The following is a 15,076-nucleotide window of genomic DNA, read 5'->3' as shown; positions in this document are numbered from 1 at the left end:
GCCTGCTCTGGCCAGTACCCAGTCCCAGGATCTCCACCCCCCTGCCATACTCTTCTTGCCCTCTGATGCCTTAAAGTTGGGCCACAGGTCCTACTAAGTCAAAGCTTCTGACTCAGGATCAAAGAGCTCTGACCTAGGGATAGCCCTTTCTCCAGGGTGTCTGCCCTGTGTGGATAGAAAGCCAAAGCCTTGGTCTTGACAAACCACCCCTTTAATAGAGAAACCAGTGTTTGTGGCTTAACAGTCCCTGCTGCTGTCTGCAAAAGTTGACCATTGTACCCAGCTCACAGTGGCTTGCCCAGCAAATCAGACTTGGCCCTGGCAGCCGAGTCTTTCTTCATGTACTCTGCAAAGCCATGTCCCTTAGAGTGGCCTGTGTGCTTGCTGTACCCTAGGAAGCAGCGCTCCAGGCTGACAAAGGGCCGCACCAGCTCCTCACACTGTGCCTGGGTCAGGCTGGGTGGCAGCTTGGCCACACACAACAGAGCATCGGTAGGCTGCAGCTGAACTGACAGCTCCCGCTCTGGAAGGCGGCTCTGGTGGAAGGCCTTGATGACAGCTTCAGCCTGCTCCCCACTCAGCAGGGTCACGAAAGCTGTCCCTTTGTATTTGTCCACCAACAGTACTTGAGTTCGCAGTCGCTCAGAAGATCGTGTACTTCCTGGTTGGTCACGTCCCCTGGGAGACCCCGGATCAGTATCTTGCGGCGGTTATGGAACTGGCTCTCAGTATGTTCCAGGAGTTTCCGGATCTCTTCCGGGTCCAACGACAGCAGCTCTGTTCAGGCGCTTGGCAATCGGCAGTCTGGGAAGTTTCCTCTTCTGCCTCCGCCTCCGGGCTGACTGGCAGCTGGTGAGTCAAGAACTTTAAATCTTTGAAAAAAGAAATTGAAGAAGACACTAGAAGATGGAAAGAACTCCCATACCCTTGGGTAGGCAGAATTAAAATAGTGAAAATGGCAATCTTACCAAAAGCAATCTACGGATTCAAGCAATGCCCATCAAAATCCCAGAAAAATTCTTCACAGACCTAAAAAGAACAGTACTCAACTTTAAATGAAAAAGCAAAAAAGACCAGGATAGCCAAAAGAATCCTGTACAATAAAGGAACTTCTGGAGGCATCACAATCTGACTTCAAACTCTACTACAGACCTACAGTACTGAAAACAGCCTGGTATTGGCATAAGAACAGACAGGAGGACCAGTGGAACCAAATAGAAGACCAGGATATCAATCCACACATCTTCGAACACCTTATTTTTGACAAAGAAGCAAAAAATATCAAATGGATAAAAGAAAGCATATTTAACAAGTAGTGCTGGCATAACTGGATATCAACATGGAGAAGAATGAAAATAGACCCATATCTATCACCTTGCACAAAACTCAAGTTCAAATGGATCAAAGACCTCAACATAAAGCCAGCCACACTGAACCTTATAGAAGAGAAAGTGGGAAGTACACTTGAACGCATTGGCACAGGAGACCACTTCCTAAATATAACCCCAGCAGCACAGACACTGAGAGAAACAATTAAAAATGGGATCTCCTGAAACTGAAAACTTCTGTAAAGCAAAGGACACAGTCAACAAGACAAAACAACAACCTACACAATGGGAAAAGGTCTTCACTAGCCCCACATCAGTCTGATCTCCAAAATATACAAAGAACTCAAGAAATTGGTCATCAAAAGAACACATAATCCAATTTTTAAAAAATGGAGTACACACCTAAACAGGGAACTCTCAACAAAGGACTCTAAAATGGCTGAAAGACACTTAAGGAAGTGCTTAACATCCTTAGCCCTCAGAGAAATGCAAATCAAAATAACTCTGAGATACCATCTTACATCTGTCAGAATGGCCAAGATCAAAACACTGATGACAGCACATTCTGGAGAGGATAAATGGTGGGGTAAATGGGACACTCCTGCATTGCTGGTGGGAGTGCAAGCTAATACAGCCACTTTGGGAATAGTATGGCGATTTCTCAGAAAATTAGGAAACAGCCTTCCTCAAGACCGAGTAATACTACTTTGGGGTATATATATCCAAAGGATGATCAATCATACCACAAGGGCATGTGCTCAACTATGTTCATAGCAGCTTTGTTTGCCATAGCCAGAACCTGGAAACAACCTAAATGCCCCTTGACTGAAGAATGGATAAGGAAAATGTGGTACATTTACACAATGGAATACTACACAGCAGAAAAAAATAATGACATCTTGAAATTTGCAGGCAAATGGATGGATGTAGAAAACATCATATTGAATGAGGTAACCCAGACCCAGAAAGACAAATATCATATGTACTCCCTCATGAGTGGACATAAAGCGAAGAAAACCCAGCTGATCATTCACAACCCAGAGAACCTAAACAAAAAGAGGACCCTAAGAGTGCCACACATGGATCTAATGTACATGGCAAGTAGAAAAAGACAAATCTCCTGAGTAAATTGGGAGCATGGGGGTCAGGGGAGAGGTTATGGGGGGAGGGAGGCTGGGAGGAGTGTGGAGAAAAATATGTAGCTCACTAAAAACGATTAAAAAAAAGTAGAGCTGGGAGTGGACAGCTGATCTTGTGGTTTGGTCTTGGGTTCGACTGGCAGGACAAACAGGCAGTGGAGACATTTGGAGAAGGTGGGGTGTGGCTGTGAGGGACTGGATGTCAGAGGATGACAACAACAAGAGCCTTAGCAGTAGGAGATGGCTCAATGCAAGTGGCAATGGCTGGTATTTCTGAGGCATGAGATCTTAAAGGCCTGGAACTAGGTCAGTACCAACTGTACCAGGGTTTAGAATCCACATGGACAGAGACACAAAACAACTAAAATTATCAAAGAGGCCATGAGAGCTAAAGGAGTCTAAACACACTCAGAAAAGCTACTTGGGAGTTGCCCTAGCTCTGAGGTCTGCTCTGAATTTTCATTTGCATTCTCAACTATTTTGGTTGTTATTTGGTTTATTTTGAGAGGATTTTCCCCTCTACTTTCTCTAAAATGTTGGCCCAGAACATCAGGTGGAAGGAACACATGTGCCTCCTTCAGGGGTGCGGATTCCAGGACCACTGATGGATTTTTTTCCTCTTATCACTTTGAACATATCAACCCACTGCCCGCTGTGGTCCTAGTTTTCTGTCTGGGGGGAAATTGGATGAAGAGTTTATGGAGAAAATGTGACAAAGTCTATTCCTCTCAGCCCCGTAGAAGTTAGTCACTTGCCTTGGAGTGTCCTGGGAACAGAGCATTGCCACAGCATCCCAGAGTCAGTCAGAGGCTGCCATGTTACTCTGATCAATCTGAGGATGGATGTGATGGGTTTCATAAGCCAAAAGTCATGACAGCATGTTAGGGTCTGTGAGAAGTGGATCATGCTCCCATCCACTAATAGACGGGTGTCGGTGTGTGCCAGTTAGATTTTGTCAACTTGACACCAGCTGGAGTAATCTGAGGGAGAAGGAACTTAACTATCTAATAGGCAAGTCTGTGGGGAATTTCAATTAGTGATTGATGTCCCTGGGCTGGAGGTCAAGGCTGTATATCTAAAATAAGCTGGCTTAGAGAGTCAAGGAGAGCAAGTCAGTAAGTGGCTTTACTCCATGGTATCTGCTTTGGTTCCTGCCTCGAGGTTCTTGTCTTGACTTCCTGCCCTGACTTCCACTCATGGTAGCTTCTGATAGGAAAGGGAAAGGGAAGTAAACCTTCCTATCTCAAGTCATTTTGGGTCATGATGTTTCTTCACAGTAAGAGAAAGCAAGTATACAGTGTCCATACCAGGTGAAGGACAACATCCAGCACCTGTTATAATTCAAATGATTCCACCTACTATGATTATTAAAGTGGAAAGGGTTTCTATTAGGGTTTGGATGTGTAATACCCAAGGAAGGATCCTGTTTTGGACACTGATCCCTAGCAAGTGGCCATGTTTCAAAGTTGTGGGAAACCTGGTAAATAAACCCAGAAGGAAAAGGTAGGTCATGGGGTGTTGTAGAATATTATTTTAAGGTGTGTGACTACTGTTTAGGTTGCACTTGTTGAACTCTGTGAAGCTGGGATGCTTTGCCTGTCTACAAAACCTGGTGGGCTAATGAAGATTTTAATGGCCAAATGTAAAGCAGGAGAAAGGATAGGTTGGTCAGTCACACAGAGAGTATAAATGGAAGGAGAAATCCTAGAGGAAGGGACAGAGAAAGAGCAAGAGAACAAGGAGAGGAGGATGCTAGGGGAAGCTATCCAGTTACCCAGCCACTGAGTAAGAATCAAAGTAAGATACACAGAGTTTAAAAAAAGGAAAAAGCCCAGAGCCAGAGGCAAAGGAGGACAGGATAATTCAAAGATAAGAAAAGCCTGCAAGGAAGAAGCAAAGCTAAGGCTAGGCATTGTAAATAAGAAGAAGCTACTGTGTGTAATTTAATTGCGAGCTGGGTGTCAGGTTCCAAAAGAACAAAAGAATGAAAAGAACAGACACAATCAACAAAAAAGGGAGACACAGTGAATGCTAACTTGGTGTAACCAGCCTCCTCAGGCCCCTACCTTCCAACTGACCAGGGCAGCCTTCTTGTACTTAGGGGCAGAATATGAAGAAAACCAGTGTCTAAGACAAGCCATCATTGGTCCATTTCTTGCTCTGAACTCACAATGACAAACCCCTGTTGCCTCACAGCTCTGGCTGAGGCTGCCTCCTCTCCTTCCAGTGCAGAGGCTGATCTTCAGATGAAACTTGGTGATTTAGACAGAAGTGAGCTGGCTGCACTTGGTGGATATTCATGAACTGTTGAATCTGAACACAGTGAGTTTCCTTCTAAGGACACAGATTTGGGGTTTAGAGATTTCGGTTTCCAGGATTTAAAGTAACCCTTTCTTCCTTTATTTCTTCCTTGGTCTGGAGTATAATTTGGGGCAATTTTTATTATCTGAATTAATTAGATGTTTACTCTATATTAATCTTTAGTTTTAATATTTTCTCTGGGTTTATTCCTTCGATCACCATTTTAAAACATTTGTTTACATTGACTCTACAACATGAGTATTCTCACAGTGACATTTACCTACACGCACATGGAAAGCTTGGACCACATTCCCCTGATCTCACTGCCTCCTGCCCACCCCTTCCAAGTCCCTTGGTGTTCTCATTTGTTCACTCAGCCAGTTACTGTCCGAGTCCAGGCCAAGTCATGTGGACTCCCGTTCAGAGGACTGACAGGCACACTGGATGGTGTCCTAAGGAAGGGCACCGATGTATGTCAGTCTGCCTGTGCTCTAGCAGAAAGCCTCCTCCAAAGTGTTTATCTTAGGATCTCCCTGGCAGTTCAAAGTCAGGGCTGGAGAGGGCCAGAGGTAAGAGTTAGAGGCCATTTTGTGATGCTAATTATGGAACAGGGCTGGTGAAAAGAATTCAAGAACAGAAAAAGTGAAAGTCTAAAAAGAACCTGTTCTTGGAGGAAGAGAGGAACTTTCCTTGGTGGGACATAGCACACCAGGTCCCTCCACCATCTTCTGTCCTTCTGTGTGCCTGAAACTGACCTTTCGTGGGTCATTTTCTATAGGGGGCAGGGCGATTGCAGTACCAAAGCTCGTGTGTTATCAGGCACAGCAGGGGTGGGGGCAATAATCATTTGGAAGCAAAGGATCAGTTCTGCTGGCCAAAGACCTCAAGAAACATGTTCTGGAACAAAACTACCTAGTGCTGGGATGTTCTGCCCAGCACTCCAGAGACCCACCCCACATACCTGTCCTTTTAGAAAAACACGGGGACATTTTGTTGACAAGGACCGTCTTTATCTGATTATCAGTCACACGCCTGGGCTAGAGGAAAACTCTTTCGTCTCATCTTTTCTTTCTTTTTCCAGACAGGGATCCTCCCAGTGTGGCTCTGGCTGTTATGGAACTTGGTTTGTAGACCAGGCTGGCCTCGACCTCCCAGAGAGCTGCTAGCCAGTAACTAAGTGTGTAATGTGTGCACATGTGATGCCTTAGGGGTGCGAACGTTCTATTGACAGAGAACGTCCTGCTTGAGCACTCGTAAACTTCCATCCATTTTCTTTGGCTTATGCCCCATAGTGGTTCTGGGCGGGTCCTGTGAGGTCCATTTAAAGTGTAAATCTGTTGACTACTTACTTATGCGGGGGTGATGGCAGCATAGCTTCAAGAACACAAAAAGGCTGATCGCAGCCCTCCCGCCTCAGGTGTTGATGTCACACTCATGGACACACTTGTGTTCATGCCCTGTCTCACAGCAAAGGTTACTTTTGATGCACTGGGACCCACAATCATGTACAAAACAAAAGCAGTCCTTGTTCTTCTGTTTGTTTTTGCTTTTTGATTTGGTGAGAGTGGGTCTCCTGTAGCACAGACTGGCCTCAAGACTACTGTGTAGCCAAAGATGACCTGAACTGCTGGTCCTCCTGCCTCAACTTTCCTAGCTTTAATAATTGCCATGTTCCGGGCCATAGTGGTGCATGCCTTTAATCCCAGCAATCCGGAGGCAGAGGCAGCTGAACCTCTGTGACTTTGAGGCTAGCCTGGTCTACAGAGCGAGTTCCAGGACAGCCATGATTGTTAAACAGAGAAACCCATCCTGACAAACCAATCAAAAAAGCCAAGTGCTCAGCTTTATGAGACTTTTCTTGTTTTTCTGTCAGTTTAATGGCCTAACCTGAATCTGCCTGTATTTTAATTACTATCTTCTCCTCAGGGCCCAACAGTCAACACCTCACCACATAGGCTGAGGCCTAGTAGGATTTCTGGTACCAGCTTGGCCACAGTCACCAAATGTAAGTTTTAACTAAGCCTCCTTTGTTCTATTTACCAATAAAGACTTGGGAGTCAGATGTTGGGTGAAAACCTGCTAGCTCAGAGAGCCCAAGAAGCAACCAATGTACTTTCCTATTTGGACAGAAACCCAGCAAGAAAAGCATCTCTTCACTCATCCTAAACCAAAAAGACCACGAATCGCTAAGTGCCTCCTTATACCTTCCTGTGCATCCCTCTCTTCTTATTGCCTGCTACTTTGTTCTTCTTTGGCTAATTCTTGTCTAGTAGTTGCTCACTCCACTCCCTGAGTTTTTGGGGTTTTTTTTCTTCTTTTATTTCAATTTGTTAAGACAGATGGATAGGCACGCCTTGCAGAGTGAGGTTGGATATTCATGTAGTGGGTATGGAAGGGAAGGGGAAAGAGGAGAAGAGCAGAGAGGCAGGGAGAGACAGAAACAGAAGGAAGAGGAGTAGTGGGGAGAATGGAGAAGAGGCAGAAGCTGCCTCTTCGGGAGGAGAGACAGAAAAGGCTGCGCTCCCTGAGTTTTTAATTGATTTTATTAACACAGTTTCAAGACTTTTAGAGTATGATCAAATATCCCACTCCTGACTTTCCCATTGAGCTCCTATAAAATGTGTATCAGCTGACTCTGAAGGACTCTCCACATGCTGGTGACATCTAGTTGTGCATGTTTGATTTTGTGTGTGTATGTGTATTTGTGTGGGTGGGTCAGAGTGAGAGAGTGAGTGAGTGACTGTAATATGTATGTAAGTATGTGTCTATGTCTGTGTCCTGCCAAGTCCATGTCAAAACTTCAAACCTAAAAAACAGTATTAACATTTGGGGACTCCTAAGCACTGGAGATTTGCCACACAGCAGAACAGGTGGCCTTTAGAAAAGGGCTTGGTAGATTGAGCTCATGCCTTTCCTTGACCATGTAGGAATACATCCAAAGTACCAATTAGAGTTAGAAAGCAGCCCTTACACACTCAGTCTCTTGGCAACTTGATCTTACCTTGCCAGTGTCCAGATGTGCAAGCGGCCGATTCCTGGTGTTTGCAAGTGACTAAGACATTTGTTTGAGAGCAGAGGGGCCTAGGGTGCCAGGATATGGCTCCGTGACCTACATATGTTGTCTGTGGGGTTCTGGCTGACCAGTATTTTCTTGATCATTTTGAACAAACGTATCAGAACACTGTCTTCGGGGATCCTGGACTTTGGTAAGAAGTGTGAGGAATGATAGGGATCATGGGATGAATGATGTCATCTTGCTCTCGGCCCCACAGATGTTAGTCCCAGGCCATAGGGGCCCATGGAAAACAGTATTTTGTCACAGCATCTCGATGTAGTAAGGAGCTGCCATCCTAAAGGAAACATCAAACTAAGTTGAAAGAAAAATAAACTGAACACTTTGAGTGTAGACATGATGAGTTCTTACCAACTTGTCACAGAAGTTTGGCTAGGGACCAAGTGAAAAGCAAAACACTATCCACCTACTAAGGAGAGAGTACCAGGGCTCGTAACTGGGAGGACCAGTGCTCTGGAGTTCACTGTCATACTTATGATTGCTTGTTTTATTGTTCAAGTGGACAGGGTCCTTGTTAAAGTTTGGGCGTCAAGGTCCCACAAAGAATCAAGTGTTTGGACAGTGTCCCACCTCGTGACACCATTTGGGGAAAATTGTGGACCTTGGAGAGTGGGCCTAGCAGGAAAAATTGGGGCAATGGACAACACTGGGGACAGTCATTTGAGTGTAACCAGCACTGCTCCCCACTGACCAGAGCAGCCTTCCCTGTCATGAGAACAGAAGTGAGGAAAACCAGTGATCTAAGTCAAGCCATCATTGGTTCATTTCTTGCTCTGAACTCACAATGACAGACCCCTGTTGCCTCGCAGCTCTGGCTGAGGCTCCTTCCAGTGCAGAGGCTGATCTTCAGTTGAAACTTGGTGATTTCGAGAGAAGTGACCTGGTTGAACTTTGATATTCATGAACTGTTAAATCTGAACACAATGAGTTTCCTTCTAAGGTCACAGATTTGGGGTTTAGAGGTTTGGGTTTCCAGGATTTAAAAATAATTCTTTCTTCCTTTATTTCTTCCTCAGTCTGGGGTATAATTTGGGGCAATTTTTATTATCTGCATTAATTAGATGTTTACTCTATTTTAATCTTTAGTTTTAATATTTAATCTCGGTTTATTCCTTCCATCACCATTTTAAAACCTTTGTTTACATGGACTCTACAACATGAGTATTCTCACAGTGGCATCTACATTCAAGTACATGAAAAGCTTTGACCACATTCTCCTGATCTCACTGCCTCCTGCCCACCCCTTCCAAGTCCCTTCGTGTTCTCATTTTTTCACTCAACCTTCCTGTACTTGGTGACAGAATGGGAAGAAAACCAGTGAGCTGTGCCAAGCTATCATTGGTCCCTTTCTTGCTCTGATGTCACAATGACAGACCCCTCTGCCCTCACAGCTCTGGCTGAGGATGCCTCCTCTCCTTACAGTGCAGGTGGGTTTGTGAGGTGGAAAGTGGTTTGAGCTCTGTACTGGTGAAAGAGACTGCTTGGACTTCCAAGAGCTGCTGTACTCCAACTAGTGAGTTTCCCTCCAACTTTGTTGCCTTTGATTTTTATTGTTGTTGTTGTTGTTGTTGTTGTTCTTCTTCTTCTTCTTCTTCTTCTTCTTCTTCTTCTTCTTCTTCTTCTTCTTCTTCTTCTTTGTGTATTTATGCATTTTCTGGCTTGATTTATGGGCTTACTTTTTCATGTTCTTTTTTTTTTTACTCTCTGTTTATTTTGTGGGTATATGGGAGGAGAATTCAAGACAGAAATTTTCTGTGTAGCTCTGGCATTCCTGGAACTCACTCTGTAGATATGGCTGGCCTCAAACTAAAAGATTACCTGCTTTGCCTTCTGAGTGTTGGGATTAAAGGCATATGCCACCACAGCCAGGTAGTTTTTATTTTTAAGTTGTGCTTCTTGGGGTATAATTTTTAATATTATTATTTATGTGTATGAGTATTTTGTTTTCATGTCTGTGTGTGCACCATGAGCCTCACACTGTGGAGGTCACAAGAGGGAGACAGATTAGCTATAACTCCAGTAACACGTGATTGTGAGCACCATGTGTGTTGGGCATTGAACCAGGTTTCTCTGAAAGAGCAGGTGGTGCTCTTAAAGACTAACTCATCTCTCCAGAACCTCTGTCTTGAGTTTCACTTTTTCATTTACTTTTGTTATGTGTTCCTTGGTCCATTTCTCTTTTCTCATTTCAAGCTTTCCTTGTTATGGTGTACCATATCATAGGAACAATTTAGTCCTGGCAATCGCAGGAACATCTGTAATGCATTCTGATCACTTGACCATGTGATTAACCCACCCAGCTCTGCTTCCTTCTCACACTACCTCCTCCACATTCCTAGGAGCCCCCTTTTATGTTGAGGACCTCCTCCTGCTCCCAAGTTCCACATATGAGAGAAGAAAAGTGACCCATTAGAAGGACTGGCTTTCCCGTGTAGAGCGATCTTCTCCAGTGACAACCATGTTCTCGAGAGCCCCACTGTTTCATCCTTCTCTGTGGCCGTCCTTCTGTATGACTGTGGCACTCTTGCCCTTAATTCTGTTTCAGTGTTGTGTTGTCAAGCTAAATATGTAGAGCTATCCTTGCAAGGATCCTTGTGAGCATATTTTAACCATGAAGTATGGCCTGGCTTATGTGAATTTGGTGAAAAGATTCAAGTAGTATTATTAAGGACTTTTACATCTATGTTCATCATGGAAATAGCCTCTATTTTTCTTCATTGTGTTGTCCTGGTTTTGGCATGAATGTGTTTGGAACTGCTAAGTTCCTTTCTATTTTGTGGAGTATTGAGGAGCACTGACATTTGTTTTCAAGAGATTGAAAGGATTCATCAGTAGGTTTGCCTGGTCCTGGGCTTTCCTATGCAGATTCTTTCCTCATAAATATTTCAATCTTGTTCTTTATCATATCTTCTTAGTTTAATTTATATCAAGAAGTTTCTCAATTCCATCCACATTTTCCAGTCCATGGAAGGACTCTCAGGGTTTTCAAAAACAGATTTCTTTGGGGACGGGTGGGTTAGCCTGGAGAGATGGCCCAACAGTTAGGAGCATGTAGTCTTCTCACAGAAGACCTAGGTCTGCCTCACAGCAATTTCATGACATCATAACTTCCTGAAGTGCCCCACCTAGGGGATCTGTCACCCTCTTATGTCTTTCCAGGTCATAGAAATAAAATATACAAAAAGACTTATATCACTATTTAAAATTATATGTAGTACATGTGAGTGTACATGTAGGCGACCTCAAGTGTGTGTGTGTGTGTGTGCCTTGCGATCGTCCACGCATGTGTTTGGATGCCCTCAGATGTCAGAGGTGTAGGATCTCCTAGAACTGGAGTCAGTGATCCACCTGACCTAGGTCCTGAGAACCAAACACAAGTCCTCTGCCAGAATAGTAAACCTTCTGACCTCCTGAGCCATCTCCCCACCAAGAAACTCTGGGTTTGGGGATTTTCTGTTGTCTCATCAACTTCTCGTGCATATGATTTTATTAGTATCTTCTCTCTCAAAGAGTGTTCAGCTCAAGTAAGGATGATTCTTCTTCCCAATAAGTGGCTTGTAGCTTCTGCGACCCTTGGTTTCATTCTCTCAGTTTCTGAGTGAATCCGGCCAACCTGATCTGTGTTATGTTCTGCTGTCCACTGCTTTGGAAGGTACTTCATTCCCTTCCTGAGCACTACGTACCTGGTTAGGTTGCCTGAAATATCTGTGACTCTTTTTCTCTTTGGAATGTAGGAATTCATGGTGATAAACATTCTCAATGGTGTGATTTAAACTGTTTGTTTAAAGTTCCCTTTGTGTTTCAACAAGAACCAGGCCATGAAGCAGGGCAGAGAGACCCTCTACTGTGACGAGAAGACATTTACCAGTGTATATCAAATGATGACCACACTGGGACGAGGAACCTTTGCCACAGTCAAACTGGCCTTCCATTTGCCCACTGTCAGCTACGTGGCTGTGAAGATTCTTGCAAATGTGAAGGGGTACTCCGCCCGGAACAACAACGAGGTTGATATAATGAGATCCCTTGTTCATCCGCATATAATCAAGTTCTTTCAGGAGGTCCAGACATGGGAGATGACATATTTCATAATGGATTATGCCTCAAAGGGGGACCTGTTGTGTCAGATTCGCAAACAGGGAGGCTTACGGGAGTGCGAGGCTCGAAGGCTATTTACACAGGTACTACAGGCAGTGAAGTACTGCCAAGACAACTGGATCGTCCACAGGGACATTAAGGCAAACAATATCTTGATCGACGCCTCTGGTAATGCCAAGCTCTGTGATTTTGGCCTGGCAGTTAAAGTTGTCCCTGGTACAAAAGTAAAGAATCCCTGTGGCACTCTAGCCTATTGTGCCCCGGAACTCTTCGGAGTGGAGCCTTATGGATAGGCCAGCGATGTTTGAACTTATGCGTGCTCCTCTACTTCATGGTGGCCAGGCACATTCCGTTCCAAGCTAGCTTTTCTGCGGGCTTGAGACAGCAAATTCTGACTGCAAACTTCAGCATTCCTCATCATGTCCCAGTTGATAGTTTCAACGTAATTGTGGAAATCCTCATGATCAACCCCGACAGAAGGCCCACCATCAGCCAAATCCTGATGTGCCCCATGATCAGGGACAGCCAGGCACGGGCATCCATCCAGAGTCTCCCAGGCACCCCGAGCCCTAGCATTGTCAGCACCATGGCAGGCGTGGGGTACCAACCTGAAGGAGTGATTGAGTGTCTAGAAGCCCAAAAATTTAATCAGGCGATGGCCAGATACCTGAGTCTGCAACACCAGGCACCCGGGGAAGACTGCTGCCATCACTGGGTGAAAACCACAAAACCCATGGAGCCAGGCCTTGTCCTCAACCTGGCCAATCTTCACACTTTTTCTGAGACTCTCAGGGGAGCTGCTGAGCCTACTTCCCCAACCTTCATCGTGCCATCTGAGCCCCAGGAGAAAGAAGATAAGAATTCCAGGCAGGGTGGCAGAAGGCACAGCGTGCCTGCCACCCTGTGCTGCCAACCTAGGAGGATCCACCTTGCCCCCCTATCCCACCTGCGCTGTCCTGTGGCTGATTCCATCATGAACAGCAGCCTGGAGACCAGCAAGAGTTTTTCGCAGTCAAACATCGGGTTGTGTGGCAGCCTGACGGCAAGTGCCCAGCCATCCTGCTCTCTGTACCACCCTCTTGGGGCAGACCACAATGAGGCTGCAAATGATGCAGAGAAACTCTGGAGCTCGCTGGAGACGGCTGTGTGTAACCCCCAAAGGCTCCTCCCTTGGGGACACACTGCAGGAAGAGACCATCACAGAAGAAGTGACCACCAGACAGGAAGGGGCCATCACCCATGGTCAGCCCCAGGATGCCGGGCCAGCTTCCTCCTGAAACCAGAGGTGCCACCACTGGAAGAGGGCCAAGAAAACCATTGTGAACTGCCTCAGACACCTGTGTTGCTGCCTGCCTCCTGCAGAGAGAAACCATGCCTCCTGTGAGAACCAGGCTCCACAGTCAGGGGATCTTAGAGGCACCCACAGAACCAGGTGAGCGCCTTTCTCACTTCATCTGATTTGTACTTTTCCTCCTGTCCTTTGTGATAAATGATGCCTGTGTCCACTCATAGCACACTGTGAGCGTGACAGCCTGTCACTTCAGAAAGACCAGGTGTCCCCTGAAGTGTAACCTCAGGCTTGTTGAGCAACAGGGGGACAGCAGAGATGCTGAGCCAAGCAGGGATAGGTGAGGCCAAAGGAGGCAAAGATTCCTTGGAGCAGCAGTCGGGTACTTGGGTGCTGCAGGGTAGTGCACTGAGTCTTGTGTGTTTTGAAGTCACTAAGAGTTTCCTTCCTGTACTTTTCTCTTTGAAGCCCTAAAGAGGTCAAGCCCCAGCTCCGTAGCTTCTGAGCCACGGGTTGGGGATCTGTCTGGATGAGATTCAGACAGCCCCTCTGGGGACCCAGGCCAGATGCCCAGGACACAGTCTAGACACAGGCCCCTCCTGCAGAGGAAGAGCTGTCTACCACAGAGAACATCTATCTCTCCAGGTAAAATCCCAGGCAGGAAGGGTAGGCTTCCCACAGGGTCTAGCTCAGTGTGGAGGGCTGAGGTGCAAAGGTGCCCTAGGCTGTCTCGTGGAACAATAGCGCCTTGCCCTCTCCCCCTGCCTGCGGAAACATCAGAAGTGGTACTCTGGGTAGTGACTGTCCTTTGCCCCATGTTTCTTGGCAGAGAACACAGTCTTCTCCATGGGGTGACTCTTCTTTGCCCCAAGGAGAGTATTCCTAGTCAACCTGCCCTAAGCTGGGTTGCCAGGTTGAGAATGTGTCCTGCAAGCAGCCCTGTAGGACCGACTCCTCTAGAGGCCAGGCTCCTGCAAGAACCTTTAGCAGGAATCCCCACAAGTCATCCCAGCAAGTTCCATTGCTTGAGTCCTCAGACCCAAAGCTTGGGAAAATCTGAGCTGGGGAGTGAATGACTCCAAGGCAGCAGAGTCCCCCCCTCCACCAATTCTGCCTTCCAGCTACTCACCTCCTGTCTCTGCCTGCTTGCTCCTTCAAGGCCACCATTCCCAGAATGACAACTGGCTCCTGCACTTACCACCATGTGCCACACCCTGAGGGACTGGTAGGTGTCAGATTAGAGTGAAACCCAAAAACTTAATGAGGGGTCAGCAACCTGCTGTGCCTCCTGCCTCCAGCCTGCCTGAGTCTGCCTGAGGCTGCACTGGGCAGTGAAATTCTTTAAGATGGCTTCTGTTTTTCTCGTCCAAGCCACAGTCGCATTGGTAAATTCTCATCTCGTGTTCTTTCTGCCTAGACCGTGTCAACCTGTAGACAGCATGAGACCCAGAGAAGACTGTGCGACTGGTGTGGTGGTCCATCTCTCCAGCTGTCTTCCTAATTAGAACCATCCTGGGTATCTTCTATATTCAAGAATGTGTCCCAAGCCTTCAGCGCAGGTCATTGGGATGGCGGGTACCCCGGACTCCGGTGCCACTCGGTTCTCCTGCCCCCCCCCCAATTTATGGTGATGTGTCCAGACTCAGATCCTCCTCGTTTCCCTTTGGAGGCGCTGATGTTTCCAGATACAGAAGTGTGGCTTATCTGAGCCCCTGCAGACTTTGCCCCACAGAGGCTGATCTGGCCTGACACTGTGATCCCCTCTGACTACTTTATGTTCCCCTGCCCTCTACCCACTGGAACACACAGCCACTGGTGAGTCTCTCTCTCTCTCTTTTCTGTGTCTCTG

General features: G+C 46.3%; 1 long non-coding RNA gene across 1 annotated transcript; it reads left to right on the top strand.

Annotated features, from left to right (window-relative positions):
• Positions 1-13,853: 13,853 nt before the first annotated feature.
• Positions 13,854-14,768, top strand: LOC119822336. Its single transcript, XR_005286775.1, has 3 exons — positions 13,854-13,872; positions 14,387-14,452; positions 14,645-14,768. It is a non-coding gene; the product is annotated as an uncharacterized LOC119822336 (long non-coding RNA).
• The last annotated feature ends 308 nt before the right edge of the window (positions 14,769-15,076 follow it).

Source organism: Arvicola amphibius, chromosome 9 (assembly GCF_903992535.2).
Source record: "Arvicola amphibius chromosome 9, mArvAmp1.2, whole genome shotgun sequence".
Classification (NCBI taxonomy): Eukaryota; Metazoa; Chordata; class Mammalia; order Rodentia; family Cricetidae; genus Arvicola; species Arvicola amphibius.
This window is presented reverse-complemented; position numbering and strand designations above follow the sequence as displayed.